This window comes from Thamnophis sirtalis, unplaced genomic scaffold (assembly GCF_051295495.1).
Source record: "Thamnophis sirtalis isolate CommonGarterSnake01/CBP01778 unplaced genomic scaffold, rThaSir2_p1.2 scaffold_8, whole genome shotgun sequence".
Taxonomy (NCBI): domain Eukaryota; kingdom Metazoa; phylum Chordata; class Lepidosauria; order Squamata; family Natricidae; genus Thamnophis; species Thamnophis sirtalis.
In genome coordinates this window covers 19,536,996-19,553,497 of record NW_028261388.1, presented here as the reverse complement: position 1 = coordinate 19,553,497, position 16,502 = coordinate 19,536,996, and the positions used below count along the sequence as shown (strand labels likewise).

General features: G+C 42.8%; 1 protein-coding gene across 2 annotated transcripts in view; it reads right to left on the bottom strand.

The window, feature by feature from the left end:
* ZC3H12C (zinc finger CCCH-type containing 12C) overlaps positions 1 to 1,835 on the bottom strand; it is a 44,650-nt gene extending 42,815 nt beyond the window's left edge. Inside the window, exons 1-2 of one of the 2 annotated variants that reach the window (XM_087721193.1) lie at positions 1,356 to 1,835; positions 492 to 594 (exon numbers count right to left, since the gene is read on the bottom strand). The gene's annotated coding sequence lies outside the window, so the exon portion shown is untranslated. The remainder of the gene's footprint in view (positions 1 to 491; positions 595 to 1,355) is intronic. The other variant, XM_014059965.2, reaches the window with a different exon arrangement.
* Between the last annotated feature and the right edge of the window lie 14,667 nt (positions 1,836 to 16,502).

The window sequence follows — 16,502 nt, the reverse complement described above, 5'->3', positions numbered from 1 at the left end:
ACTGTACATAATATATGTGAATGCCTTCCTCTTAAATTCACAACAATTCTATGAGGTAGGTGGGTGACTGCTATAGCTACAGACCTAACCAGTAAATTGCTCTCTTTTTTAATTTACTATTTTCATTTAACTTTTTTAACTTACACAATTTAAACTTAAAGAAAAAAAAGAACCCAAAACAAAAATAGAGGGGGGGGGGAATTAGAAGAGACCTTGTAAAAAGACTACAAACTAAGAAACGAAAAAGAGATGAAAAATAACCTGCCTTATAATTTATATTTATCAATAGTCTTTGGTTTACTAATAGAGTGAACCTCCTAAGGCGAGAAGAGATTTAAACCTGTGTTTCCCAAATTAATACTATTTATTTATACACAGCCACATGCTCATAACATTGTACAATTAAAAAAAATGACTAAAAATACAGAAATAATTCCAGAAACAATCTTTAAAACTGTCCAACCCTTTTAGAATATATTAAAAAAACATACCAATGTAATCGACATATGGATGACTGATCCTAAGTGAATGCTAGCCTTTCCAAGTGTTTTTCCAAGTGTCAGATGTGCAGATTTCTTGTGAAAGGTTGTTGAGCTGCCAAGAAACACAATGAACTTGCTTTCCCCTGAATTTCAAGCGGGGAATTCCCCTGGATGGCTCAGCATACATCCTGGTTCCTTACGTGGACTACACCTGAGTTCTGTAGTAAGGAGTGTAGTCCTTTGTCATGCATAGTGCAACATAAAGGGAACCAATATTTTAATCTGTACCTAGATGCATGTTCCAAGAATATTTTTTTTAATGTAATTTATTTCCCAGGTGGTCTGTGAGACAAATAAATACACAGTAGGTTCACAAACTAATCCCGGGAACCTTATTCCAAAGCAAATGAAAAGATTTCTTCCTTTCCAACAAGCTGCCTAAAGGAGTAAGTTTCGTTAAAATATGTATTTATATTTATGCGGGGGGGACTCCGTCACCGTTGGATCGCGCTGAGCTACAACTTCCAGCAGCGTAGAAGTTCCCTCTCCAAGGCAAATCTTTAATCTAAAACTCCAAGGCAGAAATCGGGGCAGGGAACCAAAACGTGCAATCTGAAGGCATGAAATGAGAAACAGGGCAGGAGAAGAGAAGGAAGAGAAGCCGCTCGGTATCTCCATACGGTCGGAGGCTCGGCTGGAAAACCGTAAAAAAGCAGCTTTTAGGGGCCAAAGAAAAACCGGGGTGGGGGACGGGGGACGCTTTCAAACCAAAGCGGAGTCGTTTTTCTCGGGGCGGGGACGACTTTTCCCAGCGGGTTTGGCGCCCTCGAGTCGGAGCCTGAGCTCCGACGAGTCCCGGAGACGGTCTCTCACCTTCCATAAGTTCAAAGCGAAGCGGCTGCTGGGTTCCTTCCTGCCTTCTCCCTCCTTCTTTTCCTCCTCCTCTTTCTCTCGCCAGAGGCACTTCGCGGCCTTCCGGCGGCTCGGAAGCTCAGCAACGCGACCTCGAGGACTCCTCCCCGCCAGGCCGGGCCTGCAAAACACCCGGCCGGTTGCCCCGCAGAGGGGCGGGAGCACAGTCATAACGTTACGGGAGGCCGGGGCAGCCCGGTCCCGCCTCCTCTCCGCCGGGGAATATCCCAGGGTCTCGTCTCGGCTGTCGCTCCGGCTCCACCCCCGACCGCTCCGGGCCCGGTGCGGGAAGCGCCCGGCCTTCCTCGTGTCCGTGCCCGCCGTCTTGGGAGCGGCCCCGGAGAGGCCGCGGCGGCCTTTGGTGTCCAGGCGCCTCCCCCTCGCGGCCATCTGCCGGGAGGGGCAGAGGCGGGCCCGCGAAGGGTGAGGAAGCCGCGCCAGCCGCGGGAAGAGGTGGAGGTGCGGCTTGGAAGGTCTTGGGCGCGGTGGGCTCTGGGATCCGCTCCTGTCTTGGCAGCCTTACCTGCCCCGGTGTTCGCCATTTCGGTTCAGGCGAAAGAGGGAAGGGGGATGGACATCCGAGGTAGGGAAAAAGTCTGGGCTGTGGCGCCTTTGGAGAACTCTGCACTTGCTCAAGGGCCCTTTGGAAGGGCGAGGCCGAAAGCCCCGGAATCCCTGCTTGTCACACCTTCGCACATGGAAGGCGCGGATAAACAGCAGCCCGGTCTTGTACTGGCAGGAGTAAATCCGCAGCGGGAATGGATGTCTGAAGGGGGGAAACCAGTGCTGACACCTGAACCCAAAGCTGCCATTTGCCAGAGGCTCTTAAAAACTTTAGCCTCTCCGTTAATTTGCCCTATTCGTTTGTGTAGTCCAGTGGTTCCCAACCTTTTTTTTTGCCGTGTCCTATAAGCATCTCTAAAATTCCGATTCTCCCCCCCCCCCATATAATTCTTACTTTACTCAAAAAGTGAACTTTACTCACATGGATGAAGCCTAAAAGGCCATAAACTGGGTTCAAACTCTGGACACAAAACTACAAAGTTGCAGAACCAGCCAGCTTCCCTATTATTGCAACTGTGTTAGTATATTTTTAGATGTGGAAATGGGAAGTAATTAACCACAAACGCTGATTTTTGCAGAATTTTACATCATAAGCATAAATTTAATTCTTAGTTTCAAACTACTGTGCCGATTGACATATTAATGCCATTAGTAATCAGCATTTATTGTGCAACTATATTTGTATAAAGGTTGTTTGTACCCTCCTTCCCTGTGCAGTTTTAAAAAAAGCTTAGCTCTACTTGTCAATTGGGTCTTGGGGAACTTTTTCATACCCACTCTCCTAGCCACTCTCATCCTTTCCCCAACTTGCCCATTACCAGTGACGTGCGGTGAGCTTCATGGCCAGTGAGGCAAGCGCAAAAGCCCCACCGAAGCCCCGCATCCGCGTCCACCATAGAGCGGGTCCCGGTCCCGCTCTATGGCGGATGCGGCGCTGGGACTTTAAAGTCCTGCCGCCGGGACCCTGCCGCCACTTTAAAGCCCTGCCGCCGCGGGACCCACTCTATGGCGGATGCGGCGCCGGGACTTTAAAGCCCTGCCGCCGGGGCCCTGCCGCCACTTTAAAGCCTTTAAAGTGGAGGCAGGGTTTTAAAGTCCTGGCGCCGCGTCCGCCATAGAGCGGGACCGGGACCCGCTCTATGGCAGATGTGGCGCTGGGACTTTAAAGCCCTACCACCGGGGCCCTGCTGCCACTTTAAAGCCCTGCTGCCGCGTCCCACTCTATGGCGGATGCAGCGGCAGGGGCCGGGGCCTGAGCGGCCATGATTCCCCCTCCCCAGCCAGCCAGCCCACCCAGCCCATTCCTCCCCCGGTGCGGCGAGCTCCAGCGGGCTGGACGCGGGTGCGAGGGGCCTGGCAAAAGGAAGCAAGTGCCATCCCACCACCGCTGTGTCCAACAGGCCAGGCGTCTCGCGTTTATGGTGGACATAAACGCGAGACGCCTGGCCTGTTGGACACAGCGGCGAGAACGCCCCCCCCACCTCCTCCGACCCCATCGCTGTGAAGAAACACATGCGCACACACACACACACACACACACACACACACACACACACACAAATTCCTCACAATAAAAAATTACAAATTAAATTACAATAATTTTGAACTCCCCCCCCCCTCCGTCCGATCCACATACCGTTTCCAGCTGTGGATTTCAACTCTCCTCTTGTCCGCCCGCCATGATGAAAATGTAAAAAATTAAATAAAAAAGCAACTTACTTCGGCATAATTTGCTGCTCCCAGATCAGGAGGCGGGAGAATCACATGCCTCCTTTGCATAAGGAATTTTTCGCCTTTTAACCCTTGCTTAACTCTGAGCAAGGGTTAAAGGGCGAAAAATTCCTTATTCAAAGGAGGCCCATAGTTCTCTCACCTCCCCCTACAGTTAGCACTAAGCAGACTCAGAGTCACTGTAACTCTGGAGTCTGGCAGCAACTACCTTAGCCTTTTTAATTATTTAAAATATTCTTTTCTTTTCCTCATGACACTGGTGAGGCCCCGCCTCCCTTGCCTCCCCTGACTGCATGTCCCTGCCCATTACTAAAGAAGCAATTCTTAAAATACAATTCCTTTGTGTGAAGCAAACAGCCCTTGGCATTGCTTTGCTCCTATCGCAAATTCTGCCATAAATGCCACCCACATATCCCTTCTTTCTATTCCAACTTTTGATTTCATCTAGGCACCCCCAACTTTTGCAGATTGCAACTATCATGCCTGAACTATCAGCCAGTTTACTTATCAACTAGCATCCCCCTTTCCCCACCTTTTCCCAATGGTAGTCCTTAGCAATCTTGGGCAATCTAGGATGATTTGGGCTGCAAAATGCCAGCCTAGAGGGCAGTAAATATAAACGCATGCTCTTTGTAATACTTATATTAATATTAAAGCAGTGTTTTTCAAACTTGGAAACTTTTAAGATACTTCTGCTCCCAGAATTTCCCAGCCAGCATGTTGCGAGTTGAAGGCCACATGTTTTAAAATTGCCAAATTTTAAAAATACTGTTCTGCTGTGAATTCTGTATTCCCCAATCCATCTCCAGCACATTCCATGTAGCCTTACATGCAGATCCCATCTTCCTTCCCTGCATTAGCCTCACCAGGAAGCCACTTTCTTTCAGTCTGATCCCCAGCTTGCAAAACAGCTTAGTCATAGCCTCTTCTCTGCTTCCTTGGCGCTTTCTTTCTCCCTTCTTAGCAATCCCCCTGTGCATTTTGATCTGCTGGTAGAGTATGTTTCTTCCCCATCATCGCCTCTTGCACTTTTCTTACCTGGTGATCTTTGTCTTCATTATCTTGCATCATCTGCTGCTTGCTGGAGTTATCCAGTGTCTGAATTAAAAAGGAGCCTGACAAAAATTAGGGAGGGATGGGAACTAATAACTGTAGATTTCCTTCAATCTCTTGCTCCTCTTTTTTATAATTCTTGTCTTGCACTCCATGGTTTGAAATGAGTCTCTTAACAAGATAATTCCTATGAGTTCTGGAGCTGGTTCCTTCTTTCAAACATCCTTCACGTCTTAAATGTTACAGGCATCTGAAATGCTCTCCTGTAAATCTTGTTTTGAAGCATCCTGGATTTTTCCCCCTTCCACTTTACTGATAAATGGGTGAGATTGCCTTTTCCCAGGGGGTGAAAATTGTGCTCAAGAAACTATTGTACTCTTTCAGTGGCAAAACCTCCTATTGCTGTAGGGAGTTTGAGAAAAGAATCACAGCCAAATCATGTGATTACATTCTGTTTCAGAACAATGTTGACAAAAGTGAACACAGGTTGACTTGCTGGAAGACAAAACTCAAAGGCATTTGCCAGAAAGAGAGTATATGGCTTGCTGTGTACCTTACTATATAATTATAATATAACACCATTGTAAATTGCTACAATTAATAACAGAAATATCATTCTTTATGTTTCAGTATTTCATTTCCCTTTGGTATAACTGCTCATAAGTGCCACAGGCAAGCCAACTGTGTGTGTGTACATATTTGATTCTTTTCATTTACAACTCATGTATCTGATGAAACCGACTGCAGTAAGGAATTTTACTTTTTCTCTACTCTTTATTCATTGCTCTTTAACATATTCTTTTGGGGTGTTTATTAGTGAACCTTTTGTACTTACAAAGTATTCAAATAGATGATTTAAGTAGATTAATGTTCTTCTATATCTCTACAGATGAACACAGAGCTGGTTTTACAATTGTAACCTGTGCTTGAATTAAGGATGGGGAAAAGATGGTTGCAGAATGTGGATTAAATCATCATAGTAATACACTTTATAAGTTACCTTTATGAAAAATATTCAAAAGAGCAAATAACAGGAAATTTGAAGACACACAAGATGTGTATTAAAACAATAACAAGCATAAAACAATATACACCACTGAAATAAACATAAAAGACAAACAAAATATGTTGCTGGATTTCTGTTTTCCTCACAGCCTTTATTAGGAGTAGTAAAGCAGTATATCACAAAAAAGGTGCTACTAGTCACTAGGATTATCGGCATTGTAGCTTATATTTGGAAATCTTATGCTATTTCTGTATAGTACGTGGCTAAAAATGTATTTCAACCATTAATTAGTAGCAGTGCTGTTGATTCACCATATGGACAAAAAGACCATGGGATGTGTGTGTAAGAAGGATGTGGGAGAAAATTATAGATTAATGCATGATTTCTTTTTTTTAATATTAAAAATAAGTCCCACTTGCATAACTTGCCAAGACACATTGCTGTAAGTTAGTAAATCATAGTTTATATCTATATGGAAGTCTAGCTACTTCTAGTGTCTAATGTCTTAGTGCCTATCAAGGAGAAAACCACACTCCCATCAACACTGGCAGGGCAACCTACTGTACATAAAAAGAAGCAATCCCCATAGTCATTAGTACTGATGATGTTACCAAGGTGGATAATGAAACATCTGCAAACAAACAACCAAGTTCTGAGAGCACTAAAGATTCCACATTTCAATTGTGAACTGCACATACTCTCCTCTATTGGAATCTAATTTCTTAAACAAACCACCCTTTAGAGTAATGGGGGAACACACTTTGTGTCTCTGTAAGCACAATTGCAGCCAATGACTAGGTCAATAAGATGGTTTTTTTTTTTTTGAACAATTACCAAACAAGAGCACAGACCAGGTTAACAAGAAACAACTCTTCATTAATTTTAATGAGCCACTGCCTTATTTTGCAATGAATCAAAACAAAACAAATAGATGTTGGAATTAAACTAAGCAATTATAAGTCCATTACAAGAGCTTGTTCTGGACACTGGCCAGTATCTGTTGATCAGCAGCATGGTGAACCATTCATTCCTAAGAATAAGAGTAAAAAGGGGTTCACACTTCCTTGGATTTTACACTGATCCAATTAAGTATTTAAGAATATCTTCTAAATTTTGCAACCCGTAATCAGTAAGTGTTTACTGATCTTTAGGGTGAGAGATATACACAGTGGGAATTGATCTTATGTTCAGGACAAGTATCAAGATGAAAATACATGCGGCTGGGTAATTTATAGTTGTCTTTAAAAGATCTTGCATGTAATTTAAGCATTTTCCTATAGCAAGCATTTTTATTAATTAAAACAATTACCTTTTATCTCCTGGTAGTCCTTGACATACAACTATTCATTTAGCGACTGCTTGAAGTTACAAGAGCACTGGAAAAAGTGACTTATGACCAGTTGCAGGATCCCCATGTGTTGAACATTTGTGACCTTCCCAGCAGAGGTGGGATTCAACTGGTTCGGGTGAACTGAATGCTAATTTTACAACTGGTTCACCGAGCCAGAAGTTGCAAGGACTGACTGGGCCCGCCCATCCCTCCCCTCCAAGGAGTTTCCACGCGGCCCATTTTGGATGCCAAATAAGTGCAGGGCCTGCACGGAGATTCTGGGAGGGCAAAAAACAGGCCTCCCAGAAGTTCCAGAAGTCCGGAAATGAGCTCTTTCCTGGCTTCTGGAGGTCCTCCAGAGCCCAGGGGAGGCTGTTTTTGCCCACCTGGTGACTCAAGGAAAGCCTCCGGAGCCTGATAGGGTGAAAATGCCTCCTGCCGCTGTGATGCAGGAGGCCGGCTAGGCTTGTAAACTCAGACTCCTTTAACAACCAACAACTTGCTTAGCAATGAAAATTCTGGTCCCGATTTATAGTTGTAAATCGAAGACTACCTGTATTAAACATTCTGACATGTTTTTATGTTGACCAGTAATGTAATAGTTTTGAATCTGCAGGGGATTAGAATGAATTTCCAAATAAAATTTGCACTATTATGCTAAGTTTAATTTCTGCTTAACAGTTATAAATCTTGCCTCTAAAAAGACAGTATGTCAGACTGAATATACTATTAAGTCTTGTGGAACAAGTTTAATCTGACTTTTTATACATGGCATTCTTTCAAAATTTGGAAATAATTATACTATCAGTACAGCTTTGATCCGCCTAGGTATATAGCTCATCTATAATTACTTTCTCTTACATATCAACGATACTACCATTAAGCAATAAAACACCATTTTGAAATGTCTCAGGAAAGAGTTGGAAAAACAGCTCAAATCATGATATGAATAGGAAATGCATTTTAGAATAATGGCCGTATTTGGTTGTCATGGATAAGTAACAGTGATTTGAATTTAGATAGAGGACTATGCAAAGTAACTCATTTTACTTCACTGAAGTATATAATTTTAAAAAAGTAAAGTTTCCTTCAAGTTGAGGTTGATTTCCATGATACATATATGCAGTTTTCTTGGTTTCATAAAGACTCATGGAATTTAATAAATAAATAAAGTTTAAAATAGAAATCATTGCAAGCATTCAGCAGTCACTATAAACATACATAAATATATGTATGTATACATATATGTGTACAAATGTAGAGTGTGCAAATGTAGAGCTTTCTAAATTATCTTCAGAGGTAGCCCTACATAAATCATATTGCAATGGTGTGAAAAGAGCAAAGTTGTCCTTATTTAAAAATGCCTACGTTCTGGACTGTCTATTCTTAGTATGTATATCTTGATGTTCTTCAATTTCAGTTGATTAAGGATTCCTTTTTCTATCATCAATGTCTATTTAAGAGTTAGGCATGTTGAAGAAATTTCTGGACAATAATCAGAAGAAAATATTTACTTGTCCTGCTAAGGTTCCAGCATCTCTACGTTTTTCACCCATAAAAGTAAAGTTAAAGGTTCCCTTGCACATATTTGCTAGTCGTTCCCGACTCTAGGGGGCAGTGCTCATATCCATTTCAAAGCCAACGAGCCAGCACTTTCCGAAGGCGTCTCTGTGGTCATGTGGATGGCATGACTAAATACCGAAGATGCACAGAACGCTGTTACCTTCCCACCAAAGGTGGTTCCTATTTTTCTACTTGCATTTTTAACATGCTTTCAAACTGCTAGGTTGGCAGAAGCTGGGACAAGTAAAAGGAGCTCACTCCGTTATGCAGCATTAGGGATTCGAACCGCCGAACTGCCGATCTTTCTGATCGACAAGCTCAGCATCTTAGCCACTGAGCCACCTTGTCCTTCCGCCCCCCCCCCAAAAAAAAACATACATTTTGAAGGACTTTGCATGATTATAGATTCTTTACCAGTGTAACCATTAAGGATCACTATTCACTGTTTCTTATTTCTATCCTACTCGACCACTTTCAAAGGTTCACCTTTTATTAAATTGCATTGGAAACGTGTACAATTTGAGCAGAAGAAGGGCCCTGAATGTTTAACAGCTTTTGATAGATTCATGTTTGAATATGCGGCGATGTCCTTTGAATTGGCTAATTGGTCCCAGTCATCTACAGATTCATGAATGAAATATTTTCTGATATTTTGGACAAATATATAGTGGGGTACTTATTTTAAACAATGATTCTTTTTCTTGCTTAGCTGGAGTCCAACGTAGGCCAAATTTGAGTGACTTTTATCTACCAGGAATCATCTTCACAGTTGATTCAAGACAGTTCACAGTTCACAACCCACTTTGTCCTAAAGAATATTGTTCTAGTATTGAACAGTTAATTTAAAAGCTTGTAAATTACATTTAGAAGTTATAAATGTATGCTCACTTGGCATGCGTTCCCCCGCAACGCCCACATTTCCCATACCTCTTGAATCCCACTTAGATTTGTTTGAAAAGTAGGCAAGAACCTGGAGGAGTTAAAAATGCTTTAATACCAAATGCATTAATGCTCAAGAGACTTCTCAAGGCTAGTGAATAAGCATCCAGAACTGAGTAATGATGGCACACCTGACATTTTAAAGATTTCAGTATGCATGTTTTAAATTTATAGAATGTTTGCTTTTAAAATTTCATATTCTAAAAAATTGACATTTTGGGCCTTTGCACTTACCACTGTACAGAGGTGCCTGTTGTTGCAGTAAATAAATGGCTGATGAAGGGATAAGTGTTGTGGCTTGTTGGCCACCAGCTCCTTCAGCAACTGAATCAGAGGAGGAGGCAGGGGGCAGGCAGCATCAAGGCAATCTGAGAGCTCTGAGGGGGAAGAGGGAATGGAGCTGTCAGAGATAGAGACAGGTGAAGCCTGGGCTGTCCATCAGCCCTCGGATGGAGAGTCAACAGCTCCCAGCTCTGGAGGTGGCTGATGAGAAAGAGGAGGAACAGCTGGATCCAGTGCCTGATGCATGGACGTGCAGAAGGCAGAGAAGAGGAGAGCAGTGAAAATCTATGGGCTGGTCCTTGGGATGCAAAAGGCAACAGCTTACATCCTGTGATGATACTTGTTACACCATCAAATAATCAACTATATATATAGTTATATAGTGACATTATATATATATGTGTGTGTGTGTATGTAAGTGTGTGTGTGTGTGTGTAAGTGTGTGTGTGTGTATAATCCCAGTAAGGGTATGGCTAGCTGATGAGAGCTAAATAACTTGAAATAGATCTATACTAGTCTCCCTTTATTTATTTATCAGCACAAATACAACAAATATAACAAAGGCAACAGTAAAAATATTGAGTTTCTGTCATGATGGACTCTTGTGACGAGCCGATAGACAGATAATGGAAGCAGTTAGCTTCCTCCCATAATTGGGGCATACCAGGGGTTGTGACACTATACACACACACACACACACACACACACACACACACACACACACACTTGCAAAAGGCAACAGCTTACATCCTGTGATGATACTTGTTACACCATCAAATAATCAACTATCCCAGGCTCTTGGGAAAGACTTGATAAGTAGGTGCCAAAATGCGAAATCCAATCTAAGCTGCTCACTGACTGTGTAACCAACCATAATACATTTTGCACCAGACAAGCTTCTGTAGAGAATATACTCTGCAATTGGGACATCACCATTAAGAAGATCTTCTCTGTAGCAGTCATTTACTTCTGTGATCTAAGTCAGTGGTTCCCAAACTTGGCAACTTTAAGACTTGTGGACTTCAACTTCCAGAATTCTCCAGCCAGCAGAGCTCCCAGAGAATTCTGGGAGTTGAAGTCCACAAGTCTTAAAGTTGCCAAGTTTGGGAACCACTGATCTAAGTTATTTACTTAGATATCTCTGTTTGAGTTAAGTTTCAGCATTGCCAAAAAAGCAATAAGGTCTGAGTTAGTGCTATCAATTTTCATCTGTCCCAATGCAACATGTATGTATAGCATCTAACCCTGAAACAAAGGGACAGTTCATATCAGATGGGATAATGGGAATTTTAATCCTGGGCCAAATGACAAGAAGGAAACTATCTATCTATCTATCTATCTATCTATCTATCTATCTATCTATCTATCTATCTATCTATCTATCTATCTATCCATCCATCCATCCATCCATCCATCCATCCATCCATCCATCCATCCATCCATCCATCCATCCATCCATCCATCCATCCATCCATCCATCCATCCATCCATCCATTCATTCTAGTGTTGAGGCCAGACATTTGTATTAGAATTTCAGGGTTTGGTGGTTATTAGGTTTATTTATTTATGTTAGGTTTATTTAGCTTGTATCCTGCCCTACTCCCGAGAGACTCAGGGCAGCTAACAATAAGAAAGGAATGGGTACAAAAATAAAAACAACACTTAGTATATAAGTGGGGACCAGTGGTGGGATTCAATTTTTTTTTACTAACAGTTCTACAGGTGTGACTTGGTGGGTGTGGCCTGGTTTGGCGGGCATTGCTTAGTGGGCATAGCAGGGGAAGAATACTGTAAAATCTCCATTCCCTCCCCACTCCATGGGAAGGTTACTGCAAAATCCTCATTTCCTCCAGATCAGCTGAGACTCGGGAGAATAGATGGGGGTGGGGCCAATCAGAGGTGGTATTTACTGATTCTCCAAACTACTCAACATTTCCGCTACTGGTTCTCCAGAACTGGTCAGAACCTGCTGAATGCCACTTCTGGTGGGGACAGTAGGACAGGGATAGCAATAGCAGTAGACTTATATACCGCTTCATAGGGCTTTCAGCCCTCTCTACGCAGTTTACAGAGAGTCAGCATATTGCCCCCAACAATCTGGGTCCTCATTTTACCCACCTCGGAAGGATGGAAGGCTGAGTCAACCCTGAGCCGGTGAGATTTGAACCGCTGAACTGCTGATCTAGCAGTAGCCTGCAGTGCTGCATTTAACCACTGTGCCACCTCGGCTCATGGGATGGTAAGCACATTGGTGCACTTATGCATGCACCTTATAGACCTCTTAGGAATGGGGTGAGGTCAACAGTAGACAGTCTAAGGTTAAAATTATGGGGGTTTGGGGATGAAATCACAGAGTCAGGTAGAGCATTTCAGGCATTGACCCCTCTGTTGCTGAAGTGGTATTTTCTGCAATTGAGTTTGGAGTGGTTTACCTAAAGTTTGTATCTATTGTGTGCTTGTGTATTGTTGTGGTTGAAGCTGAAGTAGTCATTGACAGGTAGGATATTGTAGCAGATAATTTTGTGTACTATGCTCAGGTGAGTTGTGGGTTTCAAATTTTTTTAGAACCTCTTCGGTAGGTTCTTCTGTGGCCTGCTTTGTGGGAGTGGCTTGCTGGCCATGTGACTGGATAGGAGTGGCTTGCCAGCCATGTGACTGGGTGGGAGTGGCTTGCCAGCCATGTGACTGGGTGGGCGTGGCCAACTTGTAAAATGTGGTGAAACTCACTTAACAATGCTCTTGCTTAGCAACCAAAATGTTGGCTCAGAAACTTTGGCATTTGAAGCACACAAGTCTTAAAGCTGTCAAGTTACAAGACCCTTGCACCCCTAACCCTTTAGAAAAAACACCCCAGGGGAGCTCAAACTTGACAGCTTTAAGACTTGTGGACTTCAACTCCCATAATTCCTCCTCCAGTCATGTTGGCTGAGGAACTCTGGCATTGAAATGTGCAAGTCTTAAAGCTGTCACGTTACAAGACCACCCTTGCACCCCTAACTCTTTAGAAAAAAACCCCAGGGGTGTTCAAAGTTGACAGCTTTAAGACTTGTGGACTTCAATTCCCAGAATTCCTCGTCTCGCTCTTCATCTTGATGATGGGCAGACGGGCGGGGGGAGAGAGCTGGAACAGGTTCTAAACCTGTATATTTGTGGAACCTCTTCTATAGAAGAGGTTAGAACTGGCAGGAACCCACCCCCGGCTCAGGTCAGACCAAAGGCGGTGTAGTTTTAAGTTGTCTAAGCCCAAAATTTCAAGTCTGGTGGTATAAGGTAGTCTGTGGTGAGCAGAGGAGTGGAGGACTCTTCTCGTGAAATATCTCTGGCCAGCTCAATTGTATTAATATCGGATATGCAGTGCGGGTTCCAGACAAATGTACTGTATTCAAGAATAGGTCTAGCAAAGGTTTTATATGCCCTAGTTTGCAATACATTATTACTGGAGAAGAAGCTTTGCAAAATTAGGTTAACAACTCTTAATGCCTTTTTGCAATGCTGTTACAGGGGGCTCTGGCACTTAGCCAATTAGAAATGAGTACTCCAAGGTCCTTGACAGACTGAAGAAAGATTGAGGAAGATAGTTGTTGAAGGTGTTCAACTTTGAGAGCCGACCTCTGAAATTATGGAAAGTTTTTGTGGCTATTTGTCATAGGATGGCATGAAAAATGGCAGCGGTGGTGGCTTCAGAGACTGGTAGAGGAGAAAAATCTCCTAAAGGAAAGATCAGCAATGATCTGAGAGCTATGCAAGGCATCTGCCAGGTAAAGTTGTTCAGATCTTCTCAGAATTAAGACTAGGGTTGCGCTGGTCCTATAGATATAAACGTAGCTAGGTTTTGTCCAGTTATCTGGGCTGAGTTCAATCCAGAGGTGGTATTCAGCCAGTTCTGATCAGTTCTGGTAAACTGGTAGCGGAAATTTTGAATAGTTTGGAGAACCAGCAAATACCACCGCTGACTGGCTCCGCCCCATCTATTCTCTGCCTCCCGAGTCCCAGCTGATTGGCTGGGTGTTCTTTTGTTGCCCTGCACAGGAGAATGGAGCTGGAAAGCAGGTTAGTGGGATGGGGTGGAAATGGAGAGTTTACAGTATCCTTCCCCCAGGAGTGGGGAGGAAATGGGGATTTTGCAGTATCCTTCCCCTGCCACACCCACCAAGCCACGGCACGCACACAGAATCGGTAGTAAACATTTTTGAATCCCACCACTAGTTCAATCTAAATTCTTTTGAGGGAGCAGATAGCATCCTCAAGTTTATTGAATTCTGCCAGTTGTCTATTGAATCTGTGTCTTTCCTGGCTATTCAAGGCTTCACAGAGGTGAGATGAATCTGGAGTTACAGCGATAAACACTTCTTGACAGGAAAGTTCACACACCCTTATATCTGTTTACCAATGATAGTTAAATAACAATGAATTGGAAATACAATGGTTGGATTATGTTCTTCTGGCTTGCATTGGATATTAACTGAAGGCAGTTAGATAAAAGCATTCAACAAACTGCTTGCTCTTGTACAGAGCATATAGATTATATATTGTATTCAACACTAATGTGTAGATTCATTTTCCAGAAGAGCACCTTCCCTTAGCAGAGTATCTCAGAGTCTGCTCACTCGGCCTTTGCATTAATAATAATTCTTACTTTTTTCTTCACGAGTTCCTCTAAGGCTGCCTGGAGACATTAATAAATTGCCTCTTGAATACAACGGTTTGTTTTTTACCGAGAACTAGAGCCTATCTATGTTTCTAGAGCTATAAGACTCATTTTTCTTTTGCTAAAGATTTGTGAGCCTATTTGAAACTATTATTAAGAGGCTTAGAATTAAAAACATTGGTATAAATAACATATCAGCATTTCTTAATAATACTGTTACAAGTTCTGAATATAACACGTGGATTTTGAAAGAGAAAAGCTTCTGGGAAATAAACAAGGCAAATTATATTGTCAAAAAGGTTGGTAAATGTGTACATGCACACATATACACACAATGTCTTGTTTGTTTAACATCAAAGCTATTTTTCTAAAAACCAAAGCAACTCCAACTAAATGTGAACCTTCATTGTCTATATACACATATAATGTCTACTTAGTCTGCATACATAAATTCACTTTACTCAAGCAGTCTGTCAAGGGAGTAAACTTTCAGTCACATGATTGTAATTTTTTATGTTTCTATCAAATAAAGTCAATGGGTAAGGCAGAAATCACTGTTGTGCAAGGTCCTAATTTAACTACCCGCATACTCCTCATGAGGGATGCGTTGGCTCAGTGGCTAAGACACTGAACTTGTTGATCAGAAATGTCAACGGTTCGGTGGTTTGAATCCCTAGCGAAGCATAACGGAGTGAGCTCCCGTTACTTGTCCAAGCTTCTGCCAACCTAGCGGTTTGAAAGCATGTAAAAATGAAAGTAGAAAAATAGGGACCACTGGTGGGAAGGTAACCGTGTTCCATGCGCCTTTGGCATTTAATTATCCTGGCCACATGACAGAGATGTCTTCGGACACTGCTGGCTCTTCAGCTTTGAAACAGAGATGAGCACTGCCCCCTAGAGTTGGGAATGACTAGCACATATGTGCGAGGGGAACATTTACCTTTTACCTTTACCTTATAGTCCTCATTTAACTAAATCAAATGGAACTGCTAGAACTGCTGTTACTACATGGCCAATTGACATTGTGATGGTGCCACATACAGGGCGGGGCATAACCTTTTCCTAGGGGGTCACAGCAAGATCGACAGCAGTTTACAACTTCCGCGACACCTCATTTTAAAGCCCATAAAAAACTGAATTGAATGAGCTATTAAATGTTAAATTTGCTTTAAGAATGGCTGGAAAATTCGATTCGGAAGAACAAAGGATCATTGACAGAATAAAATGCATTGCCTTTCGAGAGGCTCGCGATGCTGGAGCGACGTTTATCAATCGAAAATGGATTGCAAACAAATTGAAACGTCATCCGGATTGGGTTACTGATAATTGGAACAAAACAGCCCAAGAATGTTTCACAAAATTTGGAGAAGGGCATCCTCTGCAACTGTCCCAAGAAAGCAAAGCCATCATTGCAACTGGCAGTCGCAAACAACGAAAAGGAAACCGAAAAGTGGCCCAAGAAATCCTTCAAATTCGTGGAAAACGAGTTGATCAAAGGACAATCGGCCGATATCGAGAACGAGAAGGTTTGAAGCCATTCCACGTCATTTGCAAACCATTGAAAACTCAAACACACGTTCAAGATCGGCTTTGGTTGTGCGATTGGTTGTCTGAATGGACCGAGGAAGATTTTCTTCATTTGGCGCCATCTGACGAATTCTTCGTTTATGCCATTCGAAAACCGAATTTCCAGAACGATCGAATTTGGGCTAAAGACGTCGACGACATTGCCAAACATGAACGATATCGACAAATCGTTCGCAATCCGACTTGCATCGGGATTTTCGTCATTTTCACAGCCAAGAAACTGCATTGGGTTTTGAAGGATAAAGGGGAATCCTGGGATGGCAGTTATTTCCGTGAGAAAATTTTATTGGAGAATGTCATTCCATTTCTCAGTGATCCAGACAATGTCTTGGTGGTTGGTGAGGCTGTCTTTCTTCATGAAAAAGCTCCTTGCATGCGTGCAAATGCGACTCAGCAATTGTTAAA